Genomic DNA, 14,451 nt, shown 5'->3' on the forward strand with positions numbered 1-14,451 from the left:
GGGAAAAGCTCTCAGTTTTTCCCCATTGAGAATGATATTTGCTGTGGGTTTTTCATAGATGGCTTTTATGATATTGAGGTGTAGACCTTCTATCCCTACACCATGAAGAGTTTTGTTCAAGAAAGAATAATGTACTTTGTCAAATGCTTTTTCTTCATCTATTGAGAGTAACATATGGTTCTTGTCCTTTCTTTTATTAATGTATTATATCACATTAATTGGTTTGCAGATGCTGAACCAAACTTGCAGCCCAGGAATAATTCCCACTTGGTCCTGGTGAATAATCCTTTGAATGTACTGTTGGATCTTATTGATTAGTATTTTGGTGAGAATTTTTGCATCCGTGTTCATCAGGGATGTTGGTCTGTAATTCTCCTTTTTCTGGTGGGGTTCTTGTCTGGTTTAGGATCAAGGTAATGCTGGCCTCATAAAAAGAGTTTGGAAGTTTTCCTTCCATTTCTAATTTTGGAACAGTTTCAGAAAAATAGGTATTAATTCTTTAAATGTTTGGTAGAATTTCTCTATGAAATCATCTGGCCCTGGGCTCTTGTTTGATGGGAGATTTTTGATGACTGCTTCAATTTCCTCACAGATTATGGTTCTTCAGGTTTTCTATTTCTTCCTGGTTCAGTTTGGTAGTTTATATGTCTCCAGGAATGCATTCATTTCTTCCAGATTGTCTAATTTGCTGGCATATAGTTGCTCATAATATGTTCTTATAATTGTATTTCTTTGGTGTTGGTTGTAATCTCTCCTCTTTCATTCATGATTTTATTAATTTGGGTCCTTTCTCTTTTCTTTTTGATAAGTCTGGCCAGGGGTTTATCAATCTTATTAATTCTTTCAAAGAACCAGCTCTTATTTTTGTTGATCTGTTTTTACTGTTCTTTTGGTTTCTGTTTCATTGACTTCTGCTCTGATCTTTATGATTTCTCTTCTCCTGCTTGGTTTAGGCTTTCTTTGCTGTTCTTTCTCCAGCTCCTTAGGTGTAGTGTTAGGTTGTGTATTTGAGACCTTTCTTTTTTCTTGAGAAAGCCTTGTATTGCTATATACTTTCCTCTCAGGACTGCCTTTGTTGCATCCCAAAGATTTTGAATAGTTGTGTTTTCATTTTTGTTTGTTTCTACAAATTTTTAAAAATTCTTCTTTAATTTCCTATTTGACCCATTCATTTTTTAGTAGGATATTCTTTAGCCTCCATGTTTTTGAGTTCTTCTCAAATTTCCTTTTGTGATGGAGTTCGACTTTCCAAGCATTGTTGTCTGCAACATGCAAGGAATGATCCCAATCTTTTGGTACTGGTTGAGACCTGATTTGTGACCCAGGATGTGATCTATTCTGAAGAATGTTCCATATGCAGTAGATAAGAATGTGTATTCTGTTGCTTTGGGATGGAATATTCTGAATATATCTGATGTCCATCTGGTCCAGTGTGCCATAAAGCCTTTATTTCCTTGTTGATCTTTTGCTTGGATGATCTGTCCCTTTCAGTGAGGGGCGTGTTAAAGTCCCCTACTATTATTGTTTTATTGTCGATGTGTTTCTTTGATTTTGTTATTAATTGGCTTTATAATTGGCTGCTCCCATGTTAGGGGCATAGATACTTATAATTTGTTAGATCTTCTTGTTGGATAAGGCCCTTTAAGTATGATATACTGTCCTTCCTCATCTCTTATTATAGTCTTTGATTTAAAATCTAATTTGTCTGATATAAGGATTGCCACTCCGGTTTTCTTTTAATGTTCATTAGCATGGTAAATGGCTTTCCACCCACTCACTTTAAATCTGGAGGTGTCTTTGAGTCTAGTCTCTTGTGGACAGCATTTCTATGGCTCTTGTTTTTGTTTTTGTTTGCTTGTTTGTTTTTCACCAATCTGATGCCCTTTGTCTTTTGTTTGGGGCACTTAGCCCATTTACATTCAGAGTAACTATTGAAAGATCTGAATTTCATGCCATTGTATTGCCTGTAAGGTGCCTGTTACTATATGTTGTCTCTGTTCCTTTCTATTCTATGTTACTTTCAGGCTCTCTATTTGCTTAAAGGACCACTTTCAATATTTCCTGTAGGGCTTGTTTGGTGTTTGCAAATTCTTTACGTTTTTGTTTGTCCTGGAAGATTTTTATCTCTCCTTCTATTTTCAGTGACAGCCTAGTTGGATATAATATTCTTGGATGCATATTTTTTTCATTTAATTGCCAGTCCTTTCTGGCCTGCCAGGTCTCTGTGGATAGGTCTGCTGCCAATCTAATATTTCTACCATTGTAGGTTACAGACCTCTCATCCTGAGCTGCTTTTAGGATTTTCTCTTTGTCTCAGAGACCTATAAGTTTTACTATTAGATGACAGAGTGTTGACCTATTTTTATTGATTTTGAGAGGAGTTCTCTGTGCCTCTTGGATTTTTATGCCTCTTTCTTTCCCCAAATTTGGGAAGTTCTCTGCTTTAATTTGCTCCAATACACCTTCTGTCCCTCTCTCTCTTCTTCTTCTGGGATCCCAATTATTCTAATATTGTTTCATCTTATTGTATCAGTTACCTCTCAAATTCTCCCCTCATAATCCAGTAGTTGTTTATCTCTCTTTTTCTCAGCTTCTTTATTCTCCATCATTTGGTCTTCTATATCACTAATTCTCTCTTCTGCCTCATTTATCCTGGCAGTTAGGGCCTCCATTATTGATTAATAGCATTTTTTATTTCAACTTTGTTAGATTTTTGTTCTTTTATTTGTCCAGAAAGGAATTCTCCTGATCTTCTATGCTTTTTTCAAGCCCAGCTAGTATCTTTATAATCACCATTCTGAACTCTAGTTCTGACATCTTACTATCTGTATTGATTAGGTCCCTGGCAGTTGGTAGTGCCTCTTGTTCTTTTTTTTTTTTTTTTTTTTTTTTTTTTTTTTTTTTTTTTTTTAAGGAAAGCTTTCCATTTTGTCATTTTATCTGGAGAAGAATAGAGGAATTAGAGAACAAAATGCTAAAAGGCTAACAATGACCCCAGAAAAATATACACTAAACAAATCCAAGAGACCTGAAACCAGGGGGAAACTAAAGGGAAAAAAAAATCAGGCTGGTGAAAAGAACAGAGCCACACTAGATTTTGGGTGTGTTTTGGTCTGTTAGAAGAAACTGCCTCCCAAAATGTTAAAGAAAGAAAAACTTATAAATATATACACAAAAAAAGGGTAAATATGATGAAGGGATGGAATATGACTATAAAGATGAAAACTAAAAAAGATTTTTAAAAAGGAATTGATAAGATGTTGGTTGAAAAAGGAAAGAAGAAAAGTTAAAAAAAGAAATAAAGAAAATTTAAAAATTAACTTTGAAAGACTATAGAATCATGAGGGAAAAGTCATGAATTCTGTGTGCTATATTTCCCTAGCACTGGACTTTTGCAATTCCCATTGATTGGTGAACTTGCTCTTGGCTGGATGTTCTTGCTGATCTTCTTGGGAAGGGACCTATTGCGTGATTCTCAAGTGTCTTTGCCAGAGGTGGAATTGCACCGCCTTTGCCAGGGGCCAGGCTAAGTTATCTGTTTGGGTTTGCTCCTGTTCCCTGAAATCTTTTGTTCCCTGAAATCTTTCCATTCAGCTTTCTTTGCAATATTTAAATTTTCTTATCCACAATCTTTCCATTTATTTAGGTCATCTTTAATACTTTTTTGTTCAATTTAAATTTTCTGTGTACAAGTTCTACACATCTGTTCTTAGATTTACTCCTAGGTAGTCTGTGTATCTTTTTTTTCTTGATATTACAAATGTATCTTTAAAAAACGAATGCTTTGGGGGCATCTGGGTGGTTCAGTCAGTTAAACTTCTGCCTTCAATTATTTCCGGGCCTTTTGGCTAAGATCAAGTGTAGCATCTGTTCTTATTAGTTTAATACCTGATATGTCCTATCTCCAAGGACAATATAACAAATGGATTTTTGGAGCAGGGAGACAGAATAGGAGCTCACTCCATCTACTTCATGCATCTACCTGGTTTTGTAGTACTTCCTGGAATGGTTCACCCCCTCAGGGGACAATACCAAGTTTCTAAAATCAGTTTGAGGGGTGCCTGGGTGCCTCAGTTGTTAAGCGTCTGCCTTCGGCTCAGGTCCTGGGATCAAGCCCTGCATCAGGCTCCCTGTTCAGTGGGGAGCCTGCTTCTCCCTCTCCCACTCCCCCTGCTTGTATTCCCTATAAATCTTTTCATTGTAACTCTGTCTGTCAAATAAATAAATAAACTCTCTCTCTAAAAAAAAAGTCTGCCTTTAGCTCATGTCATGAGGGTCCTTGCTCCTTGCTCCTTGCTCAGTGGGTAGGCTGCTTCTCTCTCTCCTTGCTGCTGCCCATACTTATGTGCACTCTTGGTCTCTGACAAATAAATAAATAAAATCTTTAAAAAAATAATGCTTTGAAGTTTTTTTTTTGGCAAATAAACTACAATTGCCTTTCATATGTTTATCTTATAGTCAGTCACCTTGCTAAACTTTTCCATTGTGCTTACTAATTTTTCTCTAAGCTCTTTCATTCCTATTAGTCAAGGATTAATATTAGTCTAATTCTAGGCATTTGGGGCCTGAAAGATGGGAAGGAGCCAAATCTGATATCAATTTAAGTAAAATATTGTTTGTTTTCTGATGGTATCACTCTGAACCTTAGACACAGTCAGCCATGCAATGATATGGTCTGTGCTATGAAACCTTCATCTCTATTGGTTCTCATATTGATCATGGGCTTAGATACAATTCAAAAGGTACAAAGGCTGTCTTCACCACGGTTGGAGATGGACCCCACCCACAGGAAGCTGAACAGGAAGGGGTGAAACATTAGTGCCCCTGGGTTTCTCCCAGTTAAAATTTCAGGGGGACAGTTAATGGTGTGAAACAGGAAGTGTCATGACACCAAGAACTAGGGGATTCATTTTCAGTTAGCAATAAGTGGTAAAAGACTCCTCTTCATAGCTCTTGAAGACACCTGTCTTTAGATACAGAGATTTCAGAGGCCATTGACCACAGCCGTGGGTGATTCTGAATGAGGACATCATTCTCCGCTCCTCAAGCTAAGCCCCAGAATGTCTGAATTTAGCATCAGGGCCTTTATGGAGGAAGCGGATGGGGCCACTGCCTTGCATAAATCCAGAACATTCTATCGTCTTTGCATTCCAGAATTAGCTGTTGGACACAGCTCTGTTCTTACTTAATCCTCCCCACAACCCACCCTGTTCTTCTTATCTCTCTTTGTATGGTAAAGAAACTGAGGTATGGAGAGATGGAAGAACAGGGTCAAAGTCACCTAGTTCATAGGTGATAGAGAGATGCAGATTCCAGGATCTTTGCTCTCAACTGTTACATCATCTAGTCCTTTCCAGTCTAGAACAGAGAGCATGAACTGTATGTGCTCCAGTTAAAAGAAAGAGAGAAAATCTGCTCTGATTCCCTCAGCATTTCCAGGTTTTGGCTGCTTTTACTGATCAGTCCTTCCAATAAATCACTCTAAATTCTACTATTTATTTATCATGGTTTTGCCTAGGCTCTCTCCTAGGGAATTCTATGATCTTGGTCAAGATGTTATTATATATGGAAGCTTAAGGTCAGGGATGGAATTCCTTTGTGTCTTTGTAGCCCTACAGAGGACTTGGCATCTGGTTGAGGCTGGGAGTATTTATTGGAAGAATGAATGACTAATTCTCACAGGGAGACTATGGAGATAAAACCAGCTCACAGTTTTTTGAAAGACTACTCCGTCTCAGGGATCACTAGTATTTAAAATGCAACAAACCACTTAATCCTCACAACAACCCTATGATCCATTATGGGTACATTATGATTTCCACTTTATAGATGAGGAGATTGAGACCCAGAGGGGTTATGTCCATGCCTGAGGTTATCAGCCACAGGAAATGGGGGCTGAGGCATAACTGAACTTACGCAGTCAAATCTAAAACCTGGCCTCATATTGTATGACTCTGTATTGCCTGAATCTTCCTCTTCATCTTCAGGAGGGTCTTCCAGCCACTGCTTGATGTCCCCAGTGATGGGGGGCTTAGTACACTGCCAGCCCAGCCTCTCCTTTCCTTGCCAGCCCAGCCTCTCCTTTCCCACCCTGGTTTTGCTACTCCCAGCCACTCTGTCACACTGATCTGTGTGAAGTCCTTTGTGATAGAACTTCTCTGAGCCCTTCCCCATCCACCCCTCCTCATGGGGCTGCTTTCTCTGTCAGAAATGTCCAGCCACGTTGTCTGGCTGGAAAATGCCCTTTCAAAATCTGGTGTATTCTCCTAAGTCTAAAATATCACTGATTGTAAGATGCACCTTTATTTTATCTTCACTTGAGAAAGAAAAATTCTGCCAGCTAAACTTTGACCTAATACTTTCTTATCACTTGGCATTTTTATTGTTATCGAAAGAAGCTAGTTAGAGAGTTTATCCTTTATTACTCATGTGTCTAAAAAAAAACAGAAGAGAAATAAACTGAGTAACTTAGTCCTAGAACGTGTTCACGTTCAGGGTCTGACTGTTTTGAATAATTTCCGACTTGGTCACTGATGCCTGTGGTTTTCCATGTAATATTGTTGTCTGTGCCATCAATGCCATGGCAGTATTTCTGGAAAGAGTGCTCTGCTGTTATCCCTGAGTCTCTCTTCCAAACCTCTGACATCCATTCTGTGAGTTTTGAGCCTGGCGTTTTCTTGCTTGGTGTGCTGTGGTCAACCCTCTCGTGTGTATCGCTCACAGGGAGTGACAGCTTCATCTTTTTGTGTGGATCTTCTCTTTCAGGGACCCTAGAACATTCGGTGGTTTCTTTGCAAGAAAATAAGGTTATTCCTACAAGGACAAACATATACTTTACTAATGTCACCTTTGTACTCTGTTCCCAAGTCTTTTTGCACACATAAGAACTTCTCACTTTACTGCCAAGTCATGGTGTGATCTTGTCGAAGACAATTTAAGTGGCAATTAAATGTAACACGTGTCATTTCAACAACACACAGACCTCAACAGAGTGATGACAAATGAACACTCATTGACCAAGCTCTGCCTTTTCAGAGTTGTCACGATGGGAAGAACAAGTGTGTGAGCTCCTGAGCGCAGGATGTCTCCTCCTCTCTATAACCCCAGGGCCTGGCCCTAGGAGATTTTTTTCTTTCTTTTTTTTTTTTTTTTTTTTGCACAAACAGATGAATTGAACAAGACACAAGGCAGCTGGGGAGAATACCTGTGTAGAAGGATTCAGGAAAACATTAAAATACAGAGGTAGGAACTCAAATCACAGAAGGCTGAGCCAGGTAATTTGAGGGGGCCAAGTGCCCACTTTGCCAGAGTCAGACATGTGAAAGTATCACAGCTTCCTGGCACAGGGAACAGCTGGCCCTGGTTGATAGGATATCAGATGTAAGAGGGTCCTAAGAGATCTTGTTTAATCCCCAACAGCTCATTTATGGAGGAGCTGAGGTTCAAACCTGAGGGGGTGACGCCAACTGGGTCGCTGCCTGGCTGCTCCACTCCCTTCTGCAAGGATGGGTTGCCTTGGGCAGCATGGAGCTCCCTGACACTTGAGGTCTGACAGTAGGAAACAGGTTATGAGATGACCAGCATTTGGGAGCTTTGCTAGATTACCTTAGTCCAATCTGAATGATTTATGGATGAGGAAACCGAGGCTCATGGATTTCCTTTAGGACTCCTGTCCTTCCTCCAGACACCTCTCTCAGGGCCCCAAGCCACTTGCCACTCTGTTAGTGGTGTGCCTGTTTTTCTGCCTTCGTGTATCAGTTATTTGTGTCTGGTTTTGTCTCCCTGAACACAAAATAAGCTTAGTAAAGATGCCTTCTCCTTAGGGTGGCCCCATGATCTGGTGGAGGGAGGGTTGACTTTGAACCACACATATAACTGTGGGATATCAGGGAAGTTACTTAAACTGTGCTTCAATTTCCCCATCTGTAAAATGGGGATGACGATGACAGTACCTACCCCTATCTGTGGTTGAGAGGTTTACATGAGATACGGAACACAGAACAGTAACAAACATGTGCTAAGCCCCCAGTAAACGTTAGGTTTGAGCTGTCGTCATCATTATCCCCTCTAAGCCTTCTCCGTGGTGCTAAACAGATGCCTGTGAGTTAAAGGAATCTGTCTAACATCTCTACGCCCCATTCTCCCTCCTCTGGTAAATGCCCCATGGTCCTGCAGGGCTTCCCCCTAGCTCCCTGACCCTCCAGGCCAATCTGTGCATCACTTCCCCAGCCACAGTGATTGGCTCCAGGGCTATCACATGACTCGTCCTGGCCAATCAGAAATAGGAAGCGTCAACTCTAGGTCTTCCGAGCTCTTTGGCCCCCGGAACCTAAAGCTGGAGAAGCGGAGTGTTGATTCCCCTCTGCATCCCTCCCTTCACCCTAACAGGGGAGACTGATGGAGAAAAGAGCCAGCGCAGAAGCAGGTAGGTGGACTCCATAGAGGAAGAGAGAAATCCGTGCCGGTGACACAGCTGAACCCCCCTGCTTTAAGCTATGCCTGAAAGCAGATTTGCTCTTTGCTTTTTTTTTTTTTTTTTTTTGATCAGGGAGAAAAAAATTCTGTGTGTGCTTGAGCCAGCTTGGGTTACGCATCTGAAAGGGTCTGAAACAATAGCTCCTCCAAGACGGTGTGACCTCCAAATTTACATATATTTCTAATCGCATTTTTTTAAAAAGAACTTATTCCACAAGTGCAGTCAGCGCTGAAATAATGATATTTGGCCTTTGACTGGCTTGGCCAAACACATGCCTGGCTTCGCACAGCCTTTTGAAAACCCATTAGGTTACTTACTGGCTTCCCTCCACGTCTTCCACATGGTCAGAGCCCACAACCAAGCTTCGTGGCTCCAGCAGGTCCACCCCGCGGCTAAGCACGTCTGACTCAGTGTTTTCCCACCGCTTCGTACAGTGTCCCAGGGGAGAATTAGGGTCATCCCTCTCCTCGTATGTCTTTTTAGTTATAAGAAGCTCAGCTCAGTTCAGGCAACATGTTGCCTTTCTTATCCAGTGCCTTCTGGAAATCACCCCCTCCAAACTCTGGCTCTGTCCCTTCCGTTGCTCAACCCGTTTATAATCTCTTGCCCCCAGAGAAGCCCTACTCTCCTCATTCTGATTGGGAAGGCTTAAAAGTGCTAGTGATGTTGGTAGAGTTGTGATTTTCAGGGGTGCTCACTCCACCTTTCCTGAACCCTACCCCTGCCCCTACCTGTTCCATAGATAGTGACGCTTTGAGGACTGAGTAATCATCACTGTTTCCCCCCCACCTCACTGACAGAAGGTCTGTTGGAGAGGGGATCCTAAAAGTATTTGTCAAGGTAACACACCCCAAGGTCTTGGCTTGTGGGCCTGTCTGATTCACATTCCGTGAGCCTTCTTCTGGGCTGAAACCTCATGCCTTGGAGCTCAGACTCAATGTCCCCTTTTTCAATAAATACATTGCGATGGTTCCTTTCCTCTCCTGAAGTCAAATTCATAGCTGACATTGCCTACTTGCAACCTGGGATTTAAACAAATCAATATAATGTCCTAGTTACCATATCACAGAGGAGTAAAAGGAAAATAATTTGTAACAAATAATACATATCTCATTACATGAATGCTTGGATGGGAATGATGCCAGAAGAGAGGATAAAGTTGTCGAATGATTGTGCCTATTTACCATGAATATGTTTAGACTTAAGAGAAACAAGACAGGCTTTAATGTTAATACCCTGAAATAAGGGCTAAAACTTGAATTCACACACATACGTAGAATGCACCATTTATGCACCTGCAGACTGACACAGGTGGGGGCTGCAGGTGCTGTTAGGAGAGGGTGGGCCACTCTTAACTCTGGGGAAAGTCTTGGAAAATAGAAAGCATATCCTTCCCTTGATCTACACAGTGGTTCTATCCCTGGCAAGTTCACCAGTACACAAACACCTTTCAAAAAATAATCAAACCACGTGTTCAAATGCAAAAATTCAGTGAGAGCCTAGACTCTGCTAGTCACAAAGAAGGATGCCAACAGTTCTTGCTGGGAGTGGGGGGGGACAGTTCTGCACACTGAGATGTCCAGTTTCCGGGAATCCTGCCTGGTAAATGAAAGCAGCTCCACTCGCAACTACTGAGATGAACATAAACACCTCATAAAAGTCCAAATACCCTTGGAGTGATAAAACCTCCTTTGAGAAACCCTAGTTTACAAAAGAGTCTGGCAGCTTCAGAGACCAGGGTTGACCATAGCCATGGGTAAATTGCTCCCGGAGGCTCAGTTTTCTCCTCTGTTAAATGGGGGCTTTTGATATTAGGTAAGATGGCGCAATGACACATGGCAGGTACTCAATGGATGGGAGCTCTTTCCTTCCAGCTCCTGCAGTTCTTAGTCAGGTCTCAAAGACCCCACATTTCCTCTCACTCTAGGAACGAGGGTTCAGACAAGCCTAGCCCTGTTTGCTTCCAGAAGCTTCTGTGCGTTGGTCTTGCATTGCATCTGAGCTCCCTTGCCTTTCTATAGCCTGTGCCATCTGGAAACCTACAACCTTATTGGTCTGCAATTCCTTCACTCAAACACTGCTAAGCATCCACTGTGTGCACCAAAAGCCTTGTGAGGGTGTGAGAGGAGTTGCAGACTGGGGCTCATATCCAAGGCTCAGCACCAGCCCTGTGCTATCTAGAGGCAGCAGGGTGGGCTTCCTGGAGGAGGAGGTACCCGATCAGGTCCCTGAGGGTAGGGAAAGCTTGGACATGAGCTCTGAGGAGAAGAGCATCCTGGGTAGAAGAAGTGTTAGGGTCAATTTCTGAGAGGCTGGGACATGGAAGGTAATTAGAAAATTGTTCTGCCTATTACTAGCCTAAATTAGGCCCTGTCTGTTCCAGCCTGCACCACTGGACCCATGCCTCCCCAGTCTTCTGGCCTTTAGCTGTGCCCCTCCAGTCCATCCCTGACACCGTCTGCCAAGAGGACATCTTCCCCCAATTTACTTGTAACCTTGTTTATCTCTGCTTATACCCTGCATGGCTCCTGTCTTTTGCCAAACTTTTAGATTCTTGGTGACTTGGACCACTGGTTGTTCCAGCCTCCACTTTGGGACTTCCTGCCCATACTCTCTGGTTTATTCATGTTTTCATTCAACACATGTTTATTAAACACCTGTTCTATGCCAGATCCTGCTCTAGAGGTCATGCAATTAGTAAAACCCAAGCAGAGACATTCTTGATCTCATGGAACTGACATTTTGATGGGGAGAGAGGCAAGAAAACCCAAAACTATGAACTGACAGTTGGAGTTAAGAACAGATAAGAAAAACACAGCAGGGTCAGGGTACAGAGAGTAAGGAAGGAGTCTTCTTAAATACATATTTTTAAAATTGGAGCGTCAGTCAGATACCATTTTGTCTTTCCTGGCTTAAAAAAATCCAGATTTTGATCCTATGACAGTTTTGTGCCTAATTCTGAGGATGAATTTTGATTGGACTTGTCTGATTTTGGCAGTCCCACTCCCTGTTGCCAAGATCTGGTCACATAACAGGGATGGGCATGTGACTGCATTTTGGCCAGTCATATTGAAGGGAAAGACTTCCAGAGATGTCTGGGAATGATTTTTCTAGAAGGGGACATATGGAGAGAAAGCCCTTTTTTGCCATATCTCCTCTTACTTTTTGCTTGAGCTGCTTTCATGAGGAGATGTGATGTTGGGAGCTGTGGCAGCTCTCCTGTAACCATGAGGGGAGTTAGAGATGGCATGCCATGAGTGGCAGAGAGGGGGCGTTTTATCCTCGGTCACATCAGTAAACCACTGAACAAGCACAGGGTCCTCATTTTAGAACTTCTTGTTCAGTCAACACTAACATTTAAGATAAAACTTCCTATCGGGAGGTATTAGTGGTTCTGTGTGTGCTGAACTATGACTTTGTCCAGCCTCAGGCAGTTAGAGCCAGCTGAGTGGCTGGAGCTTCCAGACTTCCAGCCTCTGGCCTCAAGCAGTGCCTTCTATTCCCCACAGTAGCCAACCCATGCCATCCTCTCTCTGTAAACCATGAAGGGCTGGGATAGAGGTTGGGTATTCTTCACTGTTCCCCAGACTCCCCAGACCCTGTCAAGCTTCATGCTTTTGTACTTGCTCTTCTCTCTGCCCAAATGCCCTATCTAGGAAACTCCTACTCATCCCTCAAAGCCCAGTTAGAGATCAAATGTTGCATCTTCTATGAAAATTCTCTAAGCCCCCAAGTCTCTGCTCCACTATCTCTTGCATATTTCCTTCTGCTCTGCAACTCACACCTGTTGGCTAATGTTCTCTCCTGCCAGAGACTGGAGAGTCCAGGAACCGGGTTTTCATTTATATGTGTGGTCCCCATTCCTAATGCAAAGACTGGAGGGCTCAGAGCAGGGGCTAATGATTTTCATTGGTTAGCTAAATGAGTAGGGCAAGGGAGTGAGTGAATGAGTGAATTTTCCCAGCCTCCAGACTGAGAGCAGAGGTGCAGGGCAGAGCGCAGGGGTCCTGGGGGCCCAGTGGTTGTTGCAATGATTTGGAGGTGACTCTCCTCGAAGGTAGACCAGGGGGCCCTGCTGCTCACAGGGCAGGTGGAGGCCTGCCTGCTTCCAGCCCTCCCACTTCTCCTAATCTCTCCTTCTTTCCCTCCATCTGGGAGGGCAGCCTCCCGGGGGCCAGTCCCACCCTCTTTCTCCCCCAGGCCTCTGCCAGCTGAGTTATCCTCTCTGCCATCTCCAGGACTCCTGGATCAGCGCCCCCCACCCCTGTTCCTTCAGGTGTGCTTGGGGCCTGGGGTGGGACTCTGGAGAGCGAGACAGGTGACAGTCCTAGCTGTTCTGGGGAAAATTAATTAGCCTGGGTTCGCAAATCACTTTGAAGATTTTTTAAAAAAAGCGAAAGCAAAAGAAAATACATGCACTAGTCCCTTATCGAGACGATTAGTACCTTCAGGCTTACCTCTCCCTTTTGCTAGGGCAGGGTATGTCCCCATTCCACTCCATACCTGTTTTTCTAGAAAATCCAACTTCTGAAACTCAGGCAGTTTGGTGCATGGTGCAAGGAAAGGAGCATTTTGGCCCTTTCTGGGCAGGGCCCCCTCTGCTGAAAACCAGTTCCCAGTTGCTGCTGGGATCTGGGGCTTCAAAATGTGGGTTCGGATCCTGAGCCTGGTGATCCTGGGCTGGAGCCTACCCTCTCTGAGCCTCTGTATTTCAGCAAAATGAAGCCAGGTAATGCTTCCCTCGGGAACGAGCATACAACAGGTGCTCAGTAAACAGAGCTCCTGCCTGTCCTGGGACAGAGCAGACAGAGTCCACACAGCCCCCAGGTAGAGGCTGGGGCTGTTGTCTGGGCTTGGTTTCCCAGGTACCTGCCCAGGGACCACCCAGCCAGCCTGCCCGCTACGGGGCAGACTCCAGCTCGGAACCGCAGAAACAGCTGACAGCTGCCAGGATCCCAGCTTCCTCCCCACTGTAGGGAAGTCCTCCCAGGGCCATGCCGGGCCAGGGGTGGCCACACAGTGCACACTTGGCACCACGCCCCCCAGCCTGGTGGCAGCTCCTTGAGATGGCCTGGACTGTTCCCTCTGCTCTTTCCTGAAGAGGAAACGGAGGCTCAGAGAGGTCCATCTCTGGCGATTGGAAACTGGGCTGAGCTTCCTGGCTTCACACCCCAGCTGGGCTGGGGGAGGGGGTGGCTGACAGGCAGGCAGGTGAGGTTTGGCAGAAGGAAGGTCTGTGAGCTTTTGTGGGGCTTCAAAAGTTTGGCATGGTTCAGTTGGAGGTGGGCGGTGCTTCCTTCTTGAGGACCCCTCCCCCTCTCGGGTCCTGGCATACCTGCCAGGCAACAGGTGGGCCTCAGAACCAGCTCATTTATGGCTCCAGGTGAGTGATCATGGGGCCCCCCACTGAGGAGTTGGGGGAGGGGTCCTCAGGCTCCAGATGAAAGGACAGAAGTGCCCCCCACCCCACCACATCTCTATGCCTCCCCACCTGGGGCCCCGGCTCCCAACCAGCTCTATCACCTGGAGCTCAGACACCAAAGGGTATCCTGGGAAACCAAAGTGCTTCTCCTTTATTCCACTCCCCATGCGGGCCCCTGCCCTCCCAAACTGTCCCCTCTGCCTTCTTGGGCTAGAAGGTGCCAGGCCCGCAGAGAGAATGGAGGTGCTGAGTCTTGCTCTAGAGGGGGTACATCTCCTCTGAGCTTGTTTTCTCTTCTGTAAGATGGGGAGAAGAATGTCCTCCTTCACAGGGTTGCAGAGGGGAATAAATGAGCTAGAGAAATAGCTGAAGCAGGGGGCTCACAGGTGTTGGTTCACAGCAGCCATGGGACCCTACCTTGTGCAAGCCACAGGGGATGGGGGTCAGTGAGGTTAGGGATGCCATTTCCCAAGGGCGACAGGAGCCTGCTGTTGGGGTTTACCTGCTGGCAGACTCCTAGCCAGTCTGCCCTCAAGGAACTTGCAAAGTAGGA

At 44.4% G+C, this 14,451-nt stretch overlaps 1 non-coding gene across 1 annotated transcript; it reads left to right on the forward strand.

The window, feature by feature from the left end:
• Positions 1-3,828: 3,828 nt before the first annotated feature.
• Positions 3,829-4,019, forward strand: LOC125089275 (U2 spliceosomal RNA). Its single transcript, XR_007123909.1, has one exon. It is a non-coding gene; the product is annotated as a U2 spliceosomal RNA (small nuclear RNA).
• The last annotated feature ends 10,432 nt before the right edge of the window (positions 4,020-14,451 follow it).

This window comes from Lutra lutra, chromosome 1, assembly GCF_902655055.1.
Source record: "Lutra lutra chromosome 1, mLutLut1.2, whole genome shotgun sequence".
NCBI lineage: Eukaryota > Metazoa > Chordata > Mammalia > Carnivora > Mustelidae > Lutra > Lutra lutra.